The sequence below is a fragment of the Miniopterus natalensis genome, chromosome 19, assembly GCF_054644295.1.
Source record: "Miniopterus natalensis isolate mMinNat1 chromosome 19, mMinNat1.hap1, whole genome shotgun sequence".
Lineage (NCBI taxonomy): Eukaryota > Metazoa > Chordata > Mammalia > Chiroptera > Miniopteridae > Miniopterus > Miniopterus natalensis.
Genome location: NC_142099.1, coordinates 33343917 through 33364862, shown reverse-complemented (window position 1 = coordinate 33364862; position 20946 = coordinate 33343917). Strand labels below are relative to the sequence as shown.

General features: G+C 46.7%; 1 protein-coding gene across 1 annotated transcript in view; it reads right to left on the bottom strand.

Annotated features, from left to right (window-relative positions):
- Window positions 1–4393, bottom strand: part of DCAF8 (DDB1 and CUL4 associated factor 8) — a 41156-nt gene extending 36763 nt beyond the window's left edge. The window contains exons 1-2 of the mRNA XM_016214729.2: window positions 4207–4393; window positions 3205–3278 (exon numbers count right to left, since the gene is read on the bottom strand). The gene's annotated coding sequence lies outside the window, so the exon portion shown is untranslated. The remainder of the gene's footprint in view (window positions 1–3204; window positions 3279–4206) is intronic.
- Window positions 4394–20946: the final 16553 nt, after the last annotated feature.

The following is a 20946-nucleotide window of genomic DNA, read 5'->3' as shown; positions in this document are numbered from 1 at the left end:
ACACCAATGTTATGCAATAAAAACTCTGTGTGGGTAACTCTGTCTTTTATAATCTGGACATTTCCTAGACGTGTTTGGAGTAACTTTCCTACAGTAGAAAATATCCAGAAATAAATCATATTTACTAAAAACAAAGTTTAACTAGTCACTTCATGATTTTAAAAGCCTGTAACTCACTGATAGAACACAGGACCTAGAGTGTGAAACTGATAATCTCAGGCTCCCACAACAGGGCACACTTCTAAAGAATGTCTTCTATTAGTGTCCCATTTGCTTTTGAAATGCCAGTATTGTTTTAAACTGGCAACAAAAAGGCTGCTTTCTTTTAGCTCTCTCTGAAGACAGGCTTCTGTCCTAGGTTGAGCCTAGTCAACACCAAGGATTACAGCACTGAGACTAAATCTTACACATTTAATGGAGTGCTGTATTAAATGCCCTGTCAGGCTAGGAACTAAAGTCAAAGGTCACAAGCATACCTAGCCTCCCACTTCAGCCATGCTAAGAAATCCTAATAAGATGCAACAATTCTTATGCAACACCTTGAAACATAAAATATCTTCAGAATATGTGAAACCCTTCAGCGGAGGCAGGGGAGAGGGGATTTTTACCTAGCACATAGAATAAGGAACAAAGTTATGCCTCTTCAAACATATTTCCTTCTCTACTCTTGCCCAACACAGATCTACAGATCTTCTAAAAATAGTAATAAAAATGCAGTCTCAGTCCACCTCATCACTCTCCACCCTTCACCTTTCAAAAGAGAGAATTTAGATCCCGCATGATGGTAATGCAAATTGATCAGCTCTAAGTTGATCACTGGCCTGAATGAATATAGCTGCTTTCCATCACAATGTAATCAACGCTTTCTTACTTTTCATGTGCGCTTACCTACCCCACAAATGTGTGGAAGAAAAAAAAAGAAGGTTAAAAACTTTTCATCTGTGCTGTCATAGTATTAAGATGGTCCAACTGGGGAGACAAAATAAAAAACTCTGTACTCTTAACTCCCTAACCCAGATTCACTTCAAAAAGAAAAACCTTGCCCGGATGGGCGTGGCTCAGCAGTTGAGCGTAGACCTAGGATCCAGGCGATCAGGGTTCGATTCCCGGTCAGGGGACATGCCCGGGTTGTGGGCTCAATCAATGACTCTCTCATCATTGATGTTTCTGTCTCTGTCTCTCTGTCTCTCTCTCTCTCTCTCCTTTCCTCTCTCTGAAATCAATAAAGATATATTTAAAAAAAAAAAAAAAAAGAAAAAAAAATCTTTTCATGGTCTAGTTCTTTGATAATCTATTGATGAGGATCACGGCAGAGCCCAACAACTTGGGGGAAAAAATGTAGTCCCTCCACGGCAAAAAGGAAAAGGCATAAGGGGTAGCTACAGCAGAGGTGGTGAACAACACTGAAGCAGGAAGGTAAGGAATTACAGGCATACCTCCTTTTATTGTGCTTCCCTTTATGGTGCTTCACAGATGTTGTGTTTTTTACATAATAAAAACAAGACCCTCCACCAGCAGAAAGATTACAACTCACTTTACTGCAATACTGGCTTTGCTGTGGTGGTCTGGAACCAAACCAACAGTATCTTGAGGTACGCCTGTATAATACTTGTGTCAACTCTGATCAGGTGTACTAAGAGAGAGACCAAGAGGAAGAAAGCAATGAACAAAGAAAACTTATTGATATTTGGTTTAAGAATGTATTTAGAGCCCTAGCTGGTTTGGCTCAGTGGCTAGAGCATCGGCCCTCAGACTGAAGGGTCCCGGATTTGATTCCAGCCAAGGGCACATACCTTGGTTGCAGGCTCAATCCCTGGCCCTAGTTGGCTCATGAGCAAAAGGCAACCAATCAATGTGTCTCTTTCACACCGATGTTTCTCTCCCCCCCTTCCACTCTCTCTGAAAAGCAATGGAAAAAATTACTCTTGGGTGAGGATTTTTTTAAAAAGTGCATTTAGAGATATACATACAACAACATCTAATATTTCCGCTGTCCTCTGGTCTTGAACTAACCTGAATCATGTTCAGAAGGTAACTCTAGGTGGGCACACACAATTAAAAATGAATTGAAAAAATAACCAGGAAAACATGTTCAAAAGCAAAATGCAAAGAGGTGTAAACTAATGTACAATTTATTCTAAGCCATATCAATCAATGATGTATAAATAGAAAAAAAAAAATTAGTGTCTATCATGTGCTAGCCATAATTTAGAGGTTCCTATAAGTTCCTTCATACAATACTAATGATGACCCTAGGAGGTAAGTGGTATTTATCCTATTTTTTTGGAGATGTGGAAATGAAAGGGGAAGTTTAAATAACTTGCCCATGGTCTAAATCTTAGTACAGTATTTAAACCCAGGTCTGTCCAGCTCTAGAAACTGTACTTTCCCCTTTAAATCTTACTGATACACAGATGAACCACCAATAATAATCTTACTCCAGTTCACAATGAGCATTTTCTAATTAGAACACCATGTGAAATAAAACTCACCGGTGTCACACTCAACCTTTTCTAGTATAAATCTGAGATATTAAGAATCAGCTAGGCCTCCTTCACAGAGACACTTAACTCCAGTCACATCCCATAAACTCCAACCATAGCACTATTCTCTGCTACCAGAAACCCAAGAGTCTCACAAAAATTATATTTACAAGTATGTTCTGACTCTCTTCCACACTGGTTCATGTTGCTGACTGTTGACCAAGAATTCTTCAGACCAGCTATAAAAAAAGCAGCCACTTTTTTTAACCCAAAGTTTACCACGATGTCCTGAAGAGTTGGAATTCTGAGGTGAACTGAACCCAGGCACTAACTAAAGGCAGCATATCAGCTTTTAGTGACAAGCAGCTAAATATTCTCCTCTAAATAGCAAGAAATGACAACCCAAACTAATTCCCAGCTTTTAACAATGTAAGAAACATGATCCACACAAAGGCAAAACACAATGCAAATGAGGTAGACAGTTCGTATTGAGGCTTAACTGGAGTTTTGAATATACACAGCAAGAGTTTATGACAGAGAAGGTGCCCACAGCCCATTCAACTTATAAAAGTAACTTAACCAGAACCAGAACACAGTTAAAAATAATACCCCACCTGGGAAATTGTGGTAGGAATTTTATGACTTTAGTGGTCAGCACCTGACCATCAGGGCAAGGTCTGCCTTGGACTTAGGAATTTAAATGCTCTCAACTCCTACTCACCTTTCCTCCTTTATCAGGGTAGTAAGGGCCAGGCTGAGCTCCTGAGAAAATAGGTCTGTAGATTCACTAAAGGACTGAGAAAAAATAAAGTTTAAATGGCAAAGGTGTCTCTTGTGCTAAACATAATAAAAAATATTTACAAGTACATTTTAGTACTTTTTAGACCTCCTTACAACTATTTAAAACCAGAGTAATGTATCTAATTCTGACTAGTCAGTAAATAACCTACAAACATAGTTACAGAAATAAAATGAATCAGGCAAATATTCTCCCAGCTCCACTAACACGTAAAAAGTCACTTAAAAGGAAAACCTGAATCTTTTCAACCCTAACTAACCCATATCCAAACCTCTCAACAAGGAGCCCCAGAGCAGGGCGGAGGGGGGTGGATCCTGGGGAGAATGTGATAGCTCTAGTGCCGGTTTGTTTACAGACTCCAGCAACAATCATGAGTCAGAAATTCAAGCCACCAGATGCTTTCCAACTAACAGGGACCAAACAGGACCGTTCTACGGTGTCCTGGAAGATCTGGGGGTGAGGGGAGGTAAACTAAGAGAATTACATTACAAAGGGTACAAGACCAGCCGGCAACAACTGACTCTGGGGTTCTTGGACCTCGGCCTTCCGTACAAGGTGCTGGGCCTGAGAACTCGGGATGCTGGGGGGAGGGGTGGGGTGGGCAACGCGCGGTGGCCCTGAGGTGACGGAGACGCAGGGAGAGCCGCGTCCCCCAACTCCAGTCTATGGGGGTGGCGGGGGAGGGGGGGGCACACAAACCGGTCGACACCCAACGAGGCAAGACGTCCCGGTGGGTTGTGGGTCAGGCCCTTGGGGGCAATTCCAGGGCTGACCGGAGGAAAGGGCAGCCAGTCCTTCCAGTGGAGACTCGGGTTAGGGGAAGGAAAAGACCTGAGCCTTGAGCTTGTTAGTTAGTCAAACCTATCCTGAGGGGAAACGGGACCGGGGAGAGAGCGGCAGGCCGTGCCGGAACGAGACACGGACCGGGTAGGTCGGGGGTGGGGGGGTGTCCGGCTGGGGCAGTTACAAGCACGGGAACCGGCGAGGCTCAGCAGCCTGCTTCCCGTCTCGGGTCATCCTTCTGCTAGCAGCTGCTCCAACTGCTCCAGGCCCAGCCGTCCTGTCCACTGCCGCCAACAACGCCGCCGCCATCTTACACTGGCCAGCGGCCGCCACCGCCGCCTCCGTTCTCTGCGCTTGCGCCTGCGCTGCCACGCTTTTCGGCCCCGTTTGCGACGACGTGCTGTGGGGAAGACCGAGGGGAGAGTGGTCGCGCGAGCTCACCGCTTCCCAGCCCTCGGGAAGGACGCACGAGGGGCGGGGCTTACGGCCAACGGCAAACAGGACGAGGGGCGCGTGCGCGTTACGGAGGGGGCCGAGTTGTTGGAGGGTGTTTTGGTAGTGCCTGCAGGGGCTTGCATCCCTTGCGACACTCGAAACAAATGTGCCTTCGCGGCCTCCCTGAGTTGTGGAAATAAAATTTATTTCTTCTGGGCGACCACCATTTCTAACGTGTGTGAACACGGGGAGCAAGCAGTTCTCTCGCCAGATTTCTTCTGAAACCCCGATTTCTTTTGAGGACCATTTTCTTACGTGGTTTCTGTATCTCCGAGGCCCCCTTCACCGGGAGAGCCTCCATTTTCGCATTTTTAAAGCAGGGATTCAGGGCCTTGACTTGCAGCTGAGCTAGTCAAGAGGCGCCATCTCTGCTGTGGCGGGGTAGGTGCTGAAGGTGCCCACCAGTGCGCCCGGTCATGCAGTCTGCTTCCCTCTGACCCCTGACGGACGCATGTGGAAAATCCCTGGCATGGTTACTCCCTGCTGCCAGGCTGGAGGAATTGTATGTTTGGGTTTTTTTAATATATCGATTTCAGAGAGAAATGGAGAGAAACATCAGTGATGAGAATGATTGATGGGCTGCTCCTGCACGCCCCCTGCTGGCGATGAAGCCGGCGCCGGCTGGTGCCCTGACCGAGTCCAGCTGCGCTCTCCCGGGGCCTGGGCGATGCTCAGCCGCTGAGCCACGGCCGGCCGGCGGGGCCGCAGGATTTTTGATCAGAGGACCGGGGTGTGAGTCTGACCCTGCTCCTCTACCGCTACCCTCTACTGTAAGTCATATTGCTTAGACTGTTGCAAGAGACACCTAGCTGGTTTGTCTATTTCCGTGATTGTCCTAGTTAAATATAAGGCAGCCAGAATGCCCTTTTAAACCCAAGGCAGGTCACGTTATTGCCCCGCTCAAAACTTCCAAAAGTTTCTCATGACACAGTAAAAATAAAAGTGCGCACAATACCCTTCAACGCAGGCCCGACTAGATTTGGTACCTAGTTCTCTGATTTCGTCCCCTCCCACACTGCCTAGCTCTACTCTAGCCTTACTGGCCTTCTTGGGTCACTCCAACCAAAACATGTTCCAGCCCCAGGGCTTTTGCACTTCTTTTCTTTTTTTGGAATGTTCATCTAACAGATCTTTAAAAAAATTTTTTCTTCTGATATTAGAAATGCAAATTATTTTGGTGTGTTGTTCTTGTATCCAGCAATCCTGTTAAACTCACTAATTCTAATAGTTTATTTGTAGATTCCTTCGTGTTTCTACATATACAATTACAGTATACTAGTTAAGAACACTGGTTTCATTTTATTTACGGTCCAAAACCAAGCTTTTCCTCCACCACCATCCTCAACTTCCCACCCCTTTGGCAACCATCAACTTGTTCTCTATGAGTCTGTTTCTGTTTTTCCGTGTTCATTAATTTGTTGTTTTTTTAGATTCCACATATAAATGAAATAATTTGGTATTTGTCTTTTTCTGACTTATTTCACTTAGTATAATACCCCTTAGGTTCATTCATGTGGCAAATGGCAAAATATCACTCTTTTTATTGCTGAGTAATATTCCATCGTATGTATACCACATCTTCATCCATTCATCTATTCATGGACACTTACGTTACCTCCATATTATAAATAATGCTGCAATGAACACAGGGGTGCATATATCTTTTTGAATTGTTTTTTTGGATAAATACCCAGAAGTGGAATTGCTGGGCCATATGGTGGCTCCATGTTTAATTTTTTGAGGAATCTCCATACTCTTTTTCCATAGTGACTGCACCAATTTACAATACCACAGCAGATCTTTAGTATAGTAGGCTTGAACTCACCACTTAATCTCCACAGATCTCTACTCAAATGATACTTCCTCAGAGGCAGCTCTTGACTATTCTAACTAAAATGGTACCCTACACCACGACCCTCCTCTGTCCTTTTAGCTCTGCATTGTTTTTTCCATAACATTTAAAATATATATTTATTGACTTTTAGAGAAGAAGAAAAGGAGAGAGGGAGAAACATCTATGGGAGAGAGAAACATCGATCAGTTGCCTCCTGGGTGCCCACCACCAGGGATTGATCCTGAAACCCAGGCATGTGCCCTGATTAGGAATCGAACCAGCAACCTTTCCATGCATGGAACAACGCCCAACTAACTGAGCCACACTGGCCAAGGCTTTCATAACATTTTTTTACCTGTAACATTTAACCTATAATTATATATTTTTAATCTAAATGTACTATTAGAATAAAACCGTGAGGGCAAGGGTCTTTGTCTTTTTCATCTTTGTAACACCAACACCTAGAAGAGTGCCAGAGCACAAAGTAGCTATCAAATGCCCTACCATTCTAGTCATTCATTTATTCCATGAGTGTTGAATTCCTACTACATGTGAGGTCCTGTTCCAGGTGCTGAGCTGCAGCAATAAATAAAACAAACCAAGATTTCAGCATTCATGGAACTTATTATTAGTGCAAGAGTTGGGAGTGTGGGAGGAGGAGAGGCACACACAGACAGTATTAAGTTATGAAGGGCATTGTAAAGGGAAAGAAAGGGTGTGCTCCTTTGCATAGGGGGTCCAGGGAAGGCCCCTCTGCTGAAGTGACATTTGAACAGAGATCTGGAGTGAGCTTTGCACACTGTGGAAATAACCTTCCAAGAAGAGGGAACAGCAAGGTTAAAAAACCTGAAACTTGAGTGTACTTTGTGTATTCAAAGAACAGCAAGGAAGGCTAAAGAGCAGGTAGGAAATTAGTTTAGAGAAACAAGATGGGAGCCAGATGAGTTCCGAATTTATAGACCAAGGAAAGGACTTTGGATTTTACCCTAAAAGTGCTAGGAAACCATGGAGGGTTTTGCATAAAAGAGTGATATGATCTGATTTGTCAATGAAAAAATTTACTTTCGTTGATTTTTTGCAAACTGTCTGCAGGAAGGCAAAATAGAAGCTGAAAGGCCAGTTAGGAAGCTATTGCAGACCTACAAGGCTAGTGTTGCAGTTTAAGTGGTAGGAAGTGGTTGGATTCTGGATATACTTTGAAGGTGGCTGAGGTGGTTTGCTAATAGATTGCATATGGGGTGCAAGATAAAAAGTCAATATATCTCAGTTTGGGGGTTTTTTCGACTTGAGCAACAGGATAAATTTCACTGAGATAGGACTCCTGGGGGTGGGGGGACAGGAGCACGTTTTAGAGGGAAATACCCAGTTCTCTTTTAGACATGTTAAGCTGGGGATGCCTATTAGATTGCAAATGAAGCTACTGATTAAACAATTGAAATATGAATCTGAAACTCCCAGGAGAAAGGACAATTGGTGGTATGATTTGGGGAGTCATTAAGGTATAAACGGCACAGATAGCCATAGTGCTCACTTAATGTGGAAAAAGAGAAATAAGGCTCCCCCCACACACACACACGCACGTACGTTACCTTTAGCTTCCTCAATCCCAAGCTTCAAAAATAAAGGATACCTGGCAGTGTCTAAGTTTCCTAGGGAAGGCCGATTTGCCCTCAGGGCCAGAGGTGCTGTCTCTGGCTGGCCAGCCAAGCTAACATACATAGGTCACTAGGAATCTTCTCTGGTCCCTGAAACCAACTTCTATGAGAGCCTCGGGGTTAATTTACCAGGGCTCTCCCTTCCCTTCGAGGGCCGGCTGCTGCTCTCTCTCCCAGGCCTCTTGAAGGCCCAGTGCTTTTGGGAACATGAGAGGCAGGGCAACATGTTACTAGCCAAGCACTAAAGACGAGAGATGTGGGATGCGTTTTCTAGGTACCCCTTGTAGGGACAGATAGGATGGGGGCACCTCAGGTAAGGCTGCTAAGTGCGGAGGCAGACAAGCAGGGACGCCTGGCTTGGGACTGGTTCCGTGTAGAGCGGAGCCCACCTGTCCGAGCGGAGTGAGTCCGTCCTCACAGTGTCGCAGTGCCAACCATCACTGCAACCGCTGATAAGTCTACCCTCAGGGCACGGGGTACAACTCCACCCCCGGGTATTTCCCGGGTGAAAGGGAACCTGTGCTCCTGTGGTACTCAGACCACAGGACAGCGGCCAGGACAGCCCAGAGACTAGCAGGGAGGCCTCTCACTCTCGGCTAGGCGTTTGTCTGTCCCTCCGTAGATGGGGAGCCAGCCCCCGGTGCCTCAACACACCCCTTTTGGATGCATATTTGCCAACTGGGAGAAATTTGACCCTGAGTCCCTTAAGCTTCTTTTGCCACATAGTCTGGCCCCACTTTAAAGTGGGCAATGGAGAGCTTTGGCCAGTTAATGGCACCACTGAGTTTAATACTATCCTCAGTTAGACCTGTTCTGCCATTTCCAGGGGAAGCGGGTGGAGGATGAGGCCTTGTGAAAGCAATGTGTCTTTTTCATATATGCGAGCCATTATAGTCCTCAGAAATGACCCTCAGCTATGTGCTACCTAAGAGCCTGAACAAAAAATATGCCCAAATGAAAAAAAAATTCATAAATGGGTGAGTGAATTTGTTTGTCCTTTGCCTACATTGCCAATCCTTAAGCTATTAAAAATGTCCTTGTTTTATTATTTTTTATTTTATTTATTTATTTTTAATCCTCACCTGAGGATATTTTTTCCATTGCTTTTTCAGAGAGAGTGGAATGGGGGGGGTGGGGTGGACACATCAACATGAGAGAGACACATCTGCTGGTTGCCTCCCGAATGTGCCCGGACTGACCAGGGCTGAGCCTGCAACTGAGGTATGTGCCCTTGGTCGGAATTGAACCCAAGACCCTTGAGTCTGAGGGCCAATGCTCTAACCACTGAGCCAAACCGGCTAGGGCGACTATCCTTGTTTTACAAAAAAGTCTTTATAGGGCCAGAGATGTGGCTCCAGAACATCAAGACCCACTAAATCCTTTTACCTTTCCCCAAACCTCTGCCATTTGTTTCAAAATGCTTATAGATAATTGGCTTTATGAAACCAAAGTCCTAGGGCCTTTTGCAAATACCTGGTCAAACTCTTATCTTTTAAAATGCAAGTTCCTGCCCGGCCAGCGTGGCTCAGAGGTTGAGCATTGACCTGTGATCCAGGAAATCACAGTTCAATTCCCGATCAGGCACATGCCCAGGTTTCGAGCTTGATCCCCATTTGGGGGCGTTGCAAGAGGCAGCCGATCAATGACTCTCTCTCATCATTGATGTTTCTCTCTCTCCCCCTCTCCCTTCCTCTCTCTGAAATCAATAAAATCATATTTAAAAATAAAATAAAATAAAATGCAAGTTCCTGGGAGGTAACCCTTATTGAAGGAAAAAACAAAACAACCAACCAAACAAAAACCTTAGCCATCTAAGTAAATCAATTTAACTTATTTCAACTATTCCTTTTTAAATTCATGAATTTTTAGTCATTGAATATCTAGATATTTTGAAATAACATGAAATACTGAAACATGGATTGCTAGACAAGTCTTAAGTTTGCCTGCTTTTGGCTTTTTATTGGGGAAAGTCTGTAAAGTGGATTTGGAGCTGTTGATGTAATGTCTTGTGCTTTGTTGAACGTGTATTTCTTGAAACTGAGAGTGTTTAAAATGTGTTCATAAAAGTCAGCCTAAAGAATGCTAATTGCTTACTTTTTAGTGGTCTAAGAGTTAAGAATTCTAGCTAATTGGAAAGAAATTGTATGGTTTTGATAACAGAACGCAGCACAAGCAGAATAGGGAAATAGACAGTTAAACAGCAGTGTGCAGCCATCTAGTAAATCTTATCTTCCCTAAACCAAGGACACTTTAGAGTAAATGGTTTGCACCTCTCCTCCCCAACAAGAGGGTAAATAGCTTAAATCGCCCTACTCAGGGAGACAGCAGAAATCCAATTAGTGCCATTGGCCAGCCACACCCAAGGACAGAGGAAGTTAAAAGAATAAGTCTCATTTTGGTATATAGCATAAATCTGATGAATTCTATTGAGATCCTCCCCTAAACACCCAGTCTTTAAAACCCCTTAAAATGAAGGCCCAGCATGCCTCCTAAATAATGAATCTAATTAAATAAATAAAATTAAAGATAAAAAGTAAGCTAATACAGAGATAGAATTTAGTTGTTTTCCACTTTGTTAAAAGGACAAGAATTTCCCTCTTGCTTTTCAGATATAAGGAGACTTATTTTTTTTAACAATTTGGTAAATTACATATTTTTCTCCCTACCTGATCACTCCAGAATTTGGTAATTTCTTAATGAGTGAGTCATGGCAATATGTTTCTTTGCATGAATTCAACAAAAGTATTTTCCAATTGTGGTTTTATTACCCAAGACTTTGACTGGAATGTCATGTAAGAGAGACATGCCTAGTTCTAGATCTCACCCGAAAGCCTCAAGAAATGAAGACTGACTTTGAAGCCAATAAAGGCCCCTTGGAGAAAGCTTGGTCACGTGGTTCATGGCAGTCTTTCCAGGTAAGGAACGAAGGATGCTTTCTTGAGAGTTGGCAAGTAAGGAACCTCAAGACATCATTGGGAACCTCAAAAACTTAAGGAATTCACCCAAATCTATAGGTATTGTATGCAAACCTGATGGTAACTAGGTGGCTGGCTTCTTTGCCCTGAAAGACTAATTAAAACTCAATAATGAAATTCTAACAGCAGATTTAAAAGAAATACTACATAATCAACTGCTATTCTTCTTGTGTTCATGCAAACAATCAGGCCAAATTGAAAAAATAGACTTAATACAATAAATAAATTGGTCTTAATTTGGCTCCTTAATAAAAATGAGGGTAATTTTAGAGGGGGGAAATTATATTTCAATAGACTGTATAATACACAGTTGTGGACATTAGACTCTAGTTTAATTAATTGTCTTCAAAGTTTTATTTTTCACCTATGAATTGAACTGAATCCTGAATTTATCTAGTTTTCTTAAATATTTGGCTACAACCCTCCAAGCTAATGCTTCATTTTTCTCCCATCCTTTGACTTGGAATTTTTAAGAACTAAAACATTTTCATTCCACCAGACCATTTGTCATAATTCTAGTCAACCTAGCTTTTGCCCCAGTATTACTAAAATTGATAACAATTTGTCTCCACCAAGTTACAAGCCCTACTCGCATTCAAGGAGTACCACCACCTCCTTCAGTGCCCAGGCTTCATCATCCCTCCAACAGAGAGCAAGGATCTCTTGGCTCTAAAGAAAAACATCCTCTTCAGCAGGAAGCAGCTATAGAAGAGACCCTGCACCTCTTTTCTCTGAAAGAATTCAGAGCGAAGTTCCTTGAGGGGGGGATGTGGTAGGCAGACAGACATGAGCAGAACAAGGACAATGGGCCAGGTAGAGGTCACCAGGGTGGGAAGTCCTCCCAGGTGCCTAGCAACAGACAATTGTAGGGTGGGACCTCACCCCCAGGTGGCCTTTTCTCCCCTAGCATATCACTGGTTATTCGGTTTGGACTCCCTTACCTTTCCTCCCTAGGCCTTAGCTATATTTCAGCTCCAGGCCCAGAAAAGCAACAAAACCTGCCACAGCTGACCTCAGGACCAGCTGCATTGAATAATGGCCCCCCACCCTGGCGCCAACCAATCAATCAGTGGAGGCGGAAACCCTGACAGGACACACCTGGAAAACTGCTGAACATTCTTTTGAGATCTTCCTCTGGGACCTCCCTAAAGTCTCCACCCTTAAAACCTTTAGGACCGAGGACCCAGGGCGCTCTCCCTCCCAGGAGCACACCTGCACCTTTCCCTCTCCCTCTCCCTCCCCCTCCCCTCTCCCCCCTCCCCTAGGCATGTAACCATTACCTTCCTCACTCCCAAGCTCCTAGGGCCCTTCCTTTGCCTCTATAACTTGTTTATTATTTATTAAATTTATTGGGGTGACAATAGTTAATATGAACATACAGGTTTCAGGTGTGGGTTTCTATGTTACAAGATCTGTATATTGCTCTGTGTGCCCACTGTTAGGGGGTTTGCCAAAGACGACACATACGAGGCTTGTTGAGAGTTAAAAGCATTTATCCAAAACTACCTGAGTGCAGGTGAAGTGAGGCTCAATGGGCAGTCACCCACCCCTGGGGGGGGGGGGGGGGATAGAGACTGCTTTTTATAGCGCTTAGGCCGCTGGGAGGGGGAGTAGGGAGTGGGAGTTGGGTAAGGAATCAATCTGGTTCCTTCTTTCTGTCCTTCCTGGAGCAGGGTGCAGGTGTCCTCACGGGTCCTTTGTGGTTTCACAGGGGCTTGTGGTCATTGTGGTTTGTCAGTTGCCAAGTTCCCGCATCCACGTTGGTTGCAAAGTTCCTGCTTCTGTGACTGCGCATACCAAGGTGGGAGTTTTGGACTTGGGTTGCCAGGCACCTTATATTCCCTACTCTTTGTTATAATAGAAAAGAGGGGGTGTGTAGTTGGGGTAGGGGCAGTGAGCCTTTTGAGCTACTTCCTGTTGAGTGGGGGCAGCGCTGTCTTGTGGGAGACAGAGCTTTAGAGAGGTTTTAGCTGGTTTCAAAATATTGGAGTGAGGAGGGGGTGCTTTGGATATTTGGGTATTTGAGCTGTAGGAGTAGCATTTCTCCCCTCAGTTTGTTGCCATTGGTACAGCTTTGTACATAAAGTCCCTTAGGAGTCTTAGTAGGCAGGGCCCGAAGAGTAGAATTACTAATAAGAGAAGTAGGGGAGGGACGAGAGGAAGCAAGAGGGATTTTAAGGTAGATAGTATAGAATTCAGTGTGAGGTCTAGGGTTTGCAGAGCCTTGATGCTATTTTGAACCTTGTTAATGGATATTTGTATTTGGCCTGTTTTATTGACACAGTAGCAACATTCTTCTAGGAAACTGCAGGTTCCCCCTTTGGAGTCAGTGCTCTTCTATTTCGGAGGGTTACTGGAGCTGAGTTTACTTGAACAGTGAGATCCTGTGTAGACTGTGTTCGGGAGTGGAGGGCTAGGGTGGTAAAGGCGAGAGCTTTCCTGCTGTAGGAATAGTGTGTCTCCCAGTGACCACGCCTGATGTGGCTAAGACCAGCCCTGCGGAGGCAATGGCTGGGCGGCTGTTTCCTGATTCTGGAGTGAAGGTGTAAGGGTATTGGGATTTCTAAGGTAGGGTGTCCTTTATAAATGTTGGGGGCCAGGAGTATGAGGTTGCAACATCCTTCCAGGAAGGAGGGACGGCTAAATACAAGGAGGTGTTACAGAGGAAGAAGAATCCCCGTCCTGGGTTTATTGAGAGGCGAGTGGCGATTGTTCCTAGGTGACATGGAGTGCTGGGATTTACCGGGCTTTTGTTCCAGGGAGCCAGTTCATAAAGCGGGCCCGTGGGGGTGAGTTACCTAGGCAGGCCTTTATGGGGAATAGCTGAGCTGTGATGGCCGTGGCTCTAAGGAGGGAAGTGGGTCTATCTAGATGGGGTTCAAGTAGAGGTGAGAAGGGGCAGAGGAAAAGTGAAGTTTCTCTGAGACCTTGAGGGGGTTGTATAAAAAAGGGCATTGTGTGCGGGGAGGTTGGTTGGTGGCCCTTGGCAGTAGGCCTTGTGTTGGGGAGTGGGGGGGATCCTGTGACAGGGGGGAGTCCGTAGAGAAGGTAGTACTTTCCTGGCTGTTGAGAATTAGTGGACTTTGAGGGAGGGCATATGGATTTGGGATAACCGGGTGAATGGTTAATGAGTTTTAGATCCTGGACTAGAGGGAAGGAGCCATAATGGGGGTGTTGTAGGGGCAGTTGGTAGGTCGTAGGAGACCTTGCAAAAGTAAGCGGGTTGTAATAGGTTCTAAACCCTTTGTCCCTCTACTGGAATCGGGTACTGGGCTTGACAGGGGAACTTAGAGGGGTCTCTTAGGATGCGGATGGGACTGCGATGCGCGGCGATGGGGGGGGTGGAAGTGTCGGGGACGCTGGGGTTTACCAGAGAGGCAGGGACGCGGGAGGTAGGAGAGGAGGGTTCTGCCAGCAGGAGGGGGAGGGGGGGTAAAGGGGCTGGACAGCGAGGGAGGCTGAGGAAGGAGTGTGTAAAAACGCTCTCGTCCAGCTAGCAGGTTAGGACGGCGGTCGCTAAGGGGATGGAGCGGAGGCCGTGGACTCCAACTACCGAGACCGAGGAGGCGCGGACAGGCCCGTGAGATTCAGGAATCTCAGAATACGTACCCCCGGGCCAATGAGAAAAGAAATGGGCTTACGGGCCACCAACAAAGTTAGCCGGGGCTCCGAGGATGCGACCGGCGTGGGGCTGTGGGTCCCGGGCACCCTCGGTCTTCAGCGGCTCGGCCCAGGAGGCTCGGCAGGGGGGACTCGCCGGCCCCCTCGGGGGAGGGGATGGAGCCTCACCTAGGGAGGCGGGGCTGGTCCACCTCCAGGGGCTCTGCGTCCCCGCAGGCGGGGGTGGGGGTGGGGGTGGGGGGGCGCGGTCCCAGAGCTCGGTATCCCCGCAGGGGGGGCACGGTCCCAGAGCTCCGTATCCCCGCAGGGGGGGCGCGGTCCCAGAGCTCCGTATCCCCGCAGGGGGGGGGCGCGGTCCCAGAGCTCCGTATCCCCGCAGGGGGGGGCGCGGTCCCAGAGCTCCGTATCCCCGCAGGGGGGGCGCGGTCCCAGTGATCTGCGTCGGGCAGAGGCGGCGTGGCCCGGGAGGAGGCCGGGCGTGGGCACCGTCTTGCCCAGGGCCCGGGAGCAGCCTCAGGCCCCTCGCCTCCTGGGGCTGCTGAGCTCCCTGGGGCTTGTTCACAGTGGCAGCGAGCATTTGATATTTAGCCTGACCCCGTCTCTGTTTTTGGAGATTTTGTCCCTCCTCCCGGTTACTAAAGACCTTGAAGACCAGGTTTAGTAGTTCTCTCTGGGGGACCTGGGGGTCTCCTAAGTTTTCGAGTTTTCGCCTGATGTCGGGGGCGGCCTGAGAGATAAAATGCTTATGGAGAAGTGGGGCGCCTGGGAGTGGAAGGGCCCAGAGTGGTGTATGTTCGAAGGGAGTCTGGAGGGAGAGGGCGGGATTCCCGTCGGGGTCTGGGTGGCCTCCGGCTTGTCGTCATTTACCGCCTCCTGGCAGCCTGTCTGAGGCCTGCAGCAAGGCGGGCGACCCTGGGACCGGTTTCCTCGCCCCGAGGGCGGCTGGCGTCCCGCCGGGTAGTCCCACGAGGGGTGTGGGTCGGGGACACAGGGGCGTCGTGTCTGCCCATCGGGGAGAGGGGGTTTGTCTATGTATGTCCTCGCCACGGCCTGAGCGTTAAGCGAAACCCGCCCCCTCCTCGGAGGAAGGGGAGAGGACAGGGGGCCTGAGGTCGCGCGGGGTAAGGTCGCAGGCGAGTTCATGGTGTCGGTGACAGGGTTGGCTGTCTACTGAGACGGCCGCGCGCGTGGGGATTTGAGAGACATGGGGAAGGGGAAGGGGAAGGGAGCGCGCACGGTGACGCCTCCGCCCGCAACCCTGCGGGACGGCGGACACCCGACGGCGAGCCCGCGGGGGGGGGGGGGGCGAGGGGTGTGTGTGAGCGGGCTGGGGGGAGGGGGACCCTGAATCCGGGGGGAAAGAGGACGGGAGCGGGTGCTGAGGTGCCTGCGGTGAGGAACCTCGGACCATTCTCCGCTGCGGCGACAAAAAGTGTCTAGGTCGTGGAGGGTGTTGAAATCGAAAGTTCCATTTTCGGGGCCGTGGGAACCGTCCGATTTATGCTGCGGCCAAGCAGCGCTGGGAAGGAAATGAGCCGCCCGGGCCGGTGTCCCCCGAGACCCAGGCGGTCAAGCTGCGGCGGGACCGCGAAGGGCAGGTTTGGGAGGGGAGGCTGAGCACTGCCCCGGTCCGAACCGAGGGGGGAGAGCCGGCTGGGGGGGGGGCTCTTTCACTAGGCGGGGCGTCCCGGGGAGGGGGGGCTCTTTCACTAGGCGGGGCGTCCCGGGGAGGGGGGGCTCGTCACTAGGCAGGGCGTCGGGGGAGGGGGGGCTCGTCACTAGGCAGGGCGTCGGGGGAGGGGGGGCTCTGTCACTAGGCGGGGCGTCCCGGGGAGGGGGGGCTCGTCACTAGGCGGGGCGTCCCGGGGAGGGGGGGCTCGTCACTAGGCGGGGCGTCCCGGGGAGGGGGGGCTCGTCACTAGGCGGGGCGTCCCGGGGAGGGGGGGCTCGTCACTAGGCGGGACGTCCCGGGGAGGGGGTCTCTGTCACTAGGCGGGGCGTCCCGGGGAGGGGGGGGCTCTGTCACTAGGCGGGGCGTCCCGGGGAGGGGGGCTCGTCACTAGGCGGGGTGCCCCGGTAGAAAGAGACGAGAGAGGACGAACGGCGTGTCCGGGCCAAAGGCCTCCCTCCCCGGCAGGTCTTTCCGAGAAGTTGGGGCAGATCCGAGGGACCCGAGAGGAGAGGGCGGGGAAAGCTGGTCCCACTTTCGGAGGATGGAGGAGCCGTGGGAAGGGGCCGCGGTGCGGGCGTCCAAGGCCAGTCGGCCTTCTGCCCTGGCTGGTTCCGAGGCCCGAGGGGCTCCCGGCCCACTAAGTGGGGGACCTGAGCCTCCTCGGGGCTCCCGGGTTTCGGCACCAAAATGTTAGGGAGATTTGCGGAGGGAGAGACGTAGGAAGCTTGTTGAGAGTTAAAAACAGATTTATTGAAAAGTACCTGATGCAGGTGGGTGAGGCTCAGCGGGCGTCACCACCGAGGCGGCAGAGGCTGCTTTTTATGGGGCTGTGGGATGCGAGCGGGAGCGCGGTCGGTTCGATCGGGCGTGTTCTGTCATCCCTGGGGCAGGGGCAGGGGCTGGGGTCACACTGTGGTTTGTCGGTTGCCACGTTCCTTCTGTGACTGCCGGTACTGAGATGAGAGTTTTGGACTCGGGTTGCCAGGGACCTTATACCCACCACCCAACATAACTGGTTTCCTAAGCCCATTTCTCCTATGAATTACTTCTTCCACCTGTGATTTTATAGATGTTCCCTTATAAAAAAACAAACTAACAATCTATAAACTGAGCCCTCTAATCCTGAGGCACTCCAGCTAGTAGAGGTCAGAGAAAAAGAAAAATCCAGCAAAATTTATTTAAAAGGAGCAACCAGGAAATAGGAAGAAGTAAATACCAAGAGAGCAAGGGATCTTATAAAAAAAACTTTTAAAAAATGTTTAAGAGTTTGAGGTTGAAAATGACTGAAAATTGACCACTGGATTAGGAAACATGAAAGTTATTTAAGACCTTGAGAAGAGTGATTTTTATTTTTTCTAATTTATCTTTATTGTTGAAAAGTATTACAGGCCCCCCCCCCCCCCCACACACACCCCACACCCAGGCCTTCCGCATATTATTGTCTGTGTCCTTGGGTTATGCATTTATGCATATAATTTCTTTGATTAATCAACAGGAGTGATTTTAGCAGAGCTATGTAGAAAAAACCTCCCCTTCTGAGATCTGGTTTCTGTGCTGTTTTGATGGACACCAAATTGCTACCACCGCCAAATTGCTATTACCACCAAATTGTCTTATTTTGGGCTTTTCTATTGCATTTAAGGTTGTGATGACCCCTGCTAGATAAATTCAATCCCACTGATTTCTGTGACACTGTATTCCATAGTTCTATTTTTCTGTCCACTTATTTCATGACCTTCTACATGCTCTTCCAAACTGATCTTATCCATCCTCACTGTATAAACTACCATCCACATAATGATGATTCCTAAGTATTTATTTCCAACACAGGCTTCTCCTTCAAGCTTTAGACTCACATACTTAATAACCAATGACAATTTTTAAAAAGAACAGCTTTATTGAGATGAAATTCACACACCATACAATTCACTCATTGAAAGTGTACAATTAAAGGGCTTTTAGTACATTCACAGATATGTGCAACCACCACCACCAGTTAATTTTCAACCGTTTTTATCAGCTTGAAGAGAAATGCCTATCAGATTAGGTTAGCTACCAGGGCCTAATCTTCCTACCCCCTCTAGTCCCAAGAAACCATTCATCTACCTTGTCTCTATAGATTTCTTTATTCTGGACTTTTATATGAATGGGATCCTATGGAATAGTCTTTTGTGACTGGCTTCTTTCACTTAGCAGAGTTTTCAAGGTTCATCCATGTTGTAGCGTGTATCAGTACTTCATTCCTTTTTATAACCAAATATTCCATTGTATGGATATACTATATTTTGTTTGTCCACTTGTCTGTTGATAAACATTTGGGTTGTTTCTACCTTTTGGCTCTTATGAATGCTGGTATAAGCATGCATGTGCAAGTTCCTGTGTGGACGTTTCATTTCATTTCTCTTGGGTATATACCCAGGAATGGAATTGCTGGGTCATGATTAACTCGGTATTTAATTATTTGAGGAACTGATAGTCTGTTTTTCAAAGCCATTATATCATTTTACATTTCATACCAATGTATGAGGGCTCCAGTTCTTCCCATCCTTGCTAATACTGGATATCTGACTTTTTAGTTCTAGACATCCTAGTGGGTCTGAAGTGGTTATCTCATTGTGGTTTCGATTTGCAATTCCCTGATGACTAGCAATGTCAAGCTTCTTTTCATGTGTTTATTGAATATTTTTGTCTTCTTTGGAGAAATGCCCATCAGATCCTTTGACCTTTTTTATGTTGGGTTGTCTTTTTATTATTGAATTACAAGTTTTTTATGTATTCTAGATACAAGTCCCTTTTTAGATAAAACTTAGAAATGTTTTCTCCCATTCTGTGGGTTGTCTTTTCACTTTTTTGAATGGTGTCCTTTGAAAGACAAAACTTTTTAATTTTGATGAGGTCCAATTTATATATTTTTTCTTTTGTTGCTCACGCTTTTGGTGTCATATTTAAGAATCCTTAGTCAAATCCAAAGTAATGAAGGTTTTACTTCTTTTCTTTTTTTACAGATTTGTGAAGAAGCAAAGTTTATTAGAACAAAAGGCCACAAAACATTAAGATTTAGTATGAAGAAAGTAAACTAAGCCAAATATCCTTTGAAACCTGTTTTCTTCTAAGAGCTTTATGGTTTTATTACTTTTAGGTCTTTGATCTATTTTGAGTTAATTTTTGTTTATGGTGCAAGGGAAGGATTGAACTGATTCCTTTGCACATGGCTCTATTCAGTTGTCCCAGAACCATCTGTTGAATAGACATTCTTTGCCCATTGTATGGTCTTGGAACCCTTGTCAAAAATGATTTCATCATAGTCTGGCTGGCATGGCTCAGTGGTTGAGTGTCAACCTATGAACCAGGAGGTCATGGTTCAATTCCTGGTTAGGGCACATGCCCAGGTTTCGGGCTCAATCCCCAGTTGGGGGTGTGCAGGAGGCAGCTGATCCATGACTCTCTCATCATTGATGTTTTTCTCCCTCCCTTTCTTCCTTCCTCTCTCTGAAATAAAAGCATAAAAAATAATGATTTCATCATAGATGTATGGGTTTATTTCTGGGCTCTTAGTTCTGTACCATTGGTATCTATGTCTATTCTTGTGCCAGTACCACACTGTTTTACCATTGCTGTGTAGTAAGGTTTTTTATTTTTTTATTTTACTGTTGACTCTATTACAGATGTCTCCCATTCCCCCCCCCCCCCCCCTTGCCTTCCTCCACCCAGCCTCTGTCCCTTCTAGGGAGTAAGTTTTTAAGTTGGAAAGTGTGAGTCTTCCTTCTTTATTCTTCTTTTTCAGGATTTTCTTATTCTGTCTGAGTTCACTGTGATTCCATGTGAATTTTATTATTATTTAAAAAAAATATCTTTATTGATTTCAGAGGAGGGAGAGGGAGTGAGATAGAAACATCAATGATGAGAGTATCGCCATTGATTGGCTGCCTCCTGCACCCCCCCGACTGGGGATTGAGCCCACAACCCAGGCATGTGCTCTGACCAGGAATCAAACTGTGATCTCCTGGATCCTAGATCGATGCTCAACTGCTGAGCCACACCCGCTAGGCCATGTGAATTTTAGAATTAGCTACTCACTTTCCACGAAGAAGTCAGCTGGGATTCTGACAGGGATTACATCAAACCTGGAGATTGTTTAGGGAATGTTGCCATTTTAATAACGTTAAGTTTTCTGTTCCATGAACATGGTTTTTCCATCTTAGGTTTTCCTTCTTTCAACAAAGTTTTGTAGTTTTCACATTATCATTTCGCACATCTTTTGTTAAAATTTTCTAAGTACTCTTTTTTTCCTTAAGCATTCTTTTTGATGCTATTGTGAATAGAACTGTTTTCTTCATTTCATTTTTGGATTATTCACCGCAAATGTATAAAAATACAATTGATTTCTGTATATTGATCTTAGGTCCTGCACCCCTGCTGAGCTCATTAGTTCTTATAGTTTTTTAGGGGATTCCTTGGCATTTCCTATAGACAAGATCATGCCTTCTGCAAATATAATTTTATTTCTTCCTTTCCAATCTCAATGCCTTTTACCTGTTTCTTAGTCTTTTACTATTAACTATGATGTTAGCTGAAAGTTTTTTGTAGATGCAGTTTATCAAGTTGAGGATGTTCCCTTTATTCCCACCA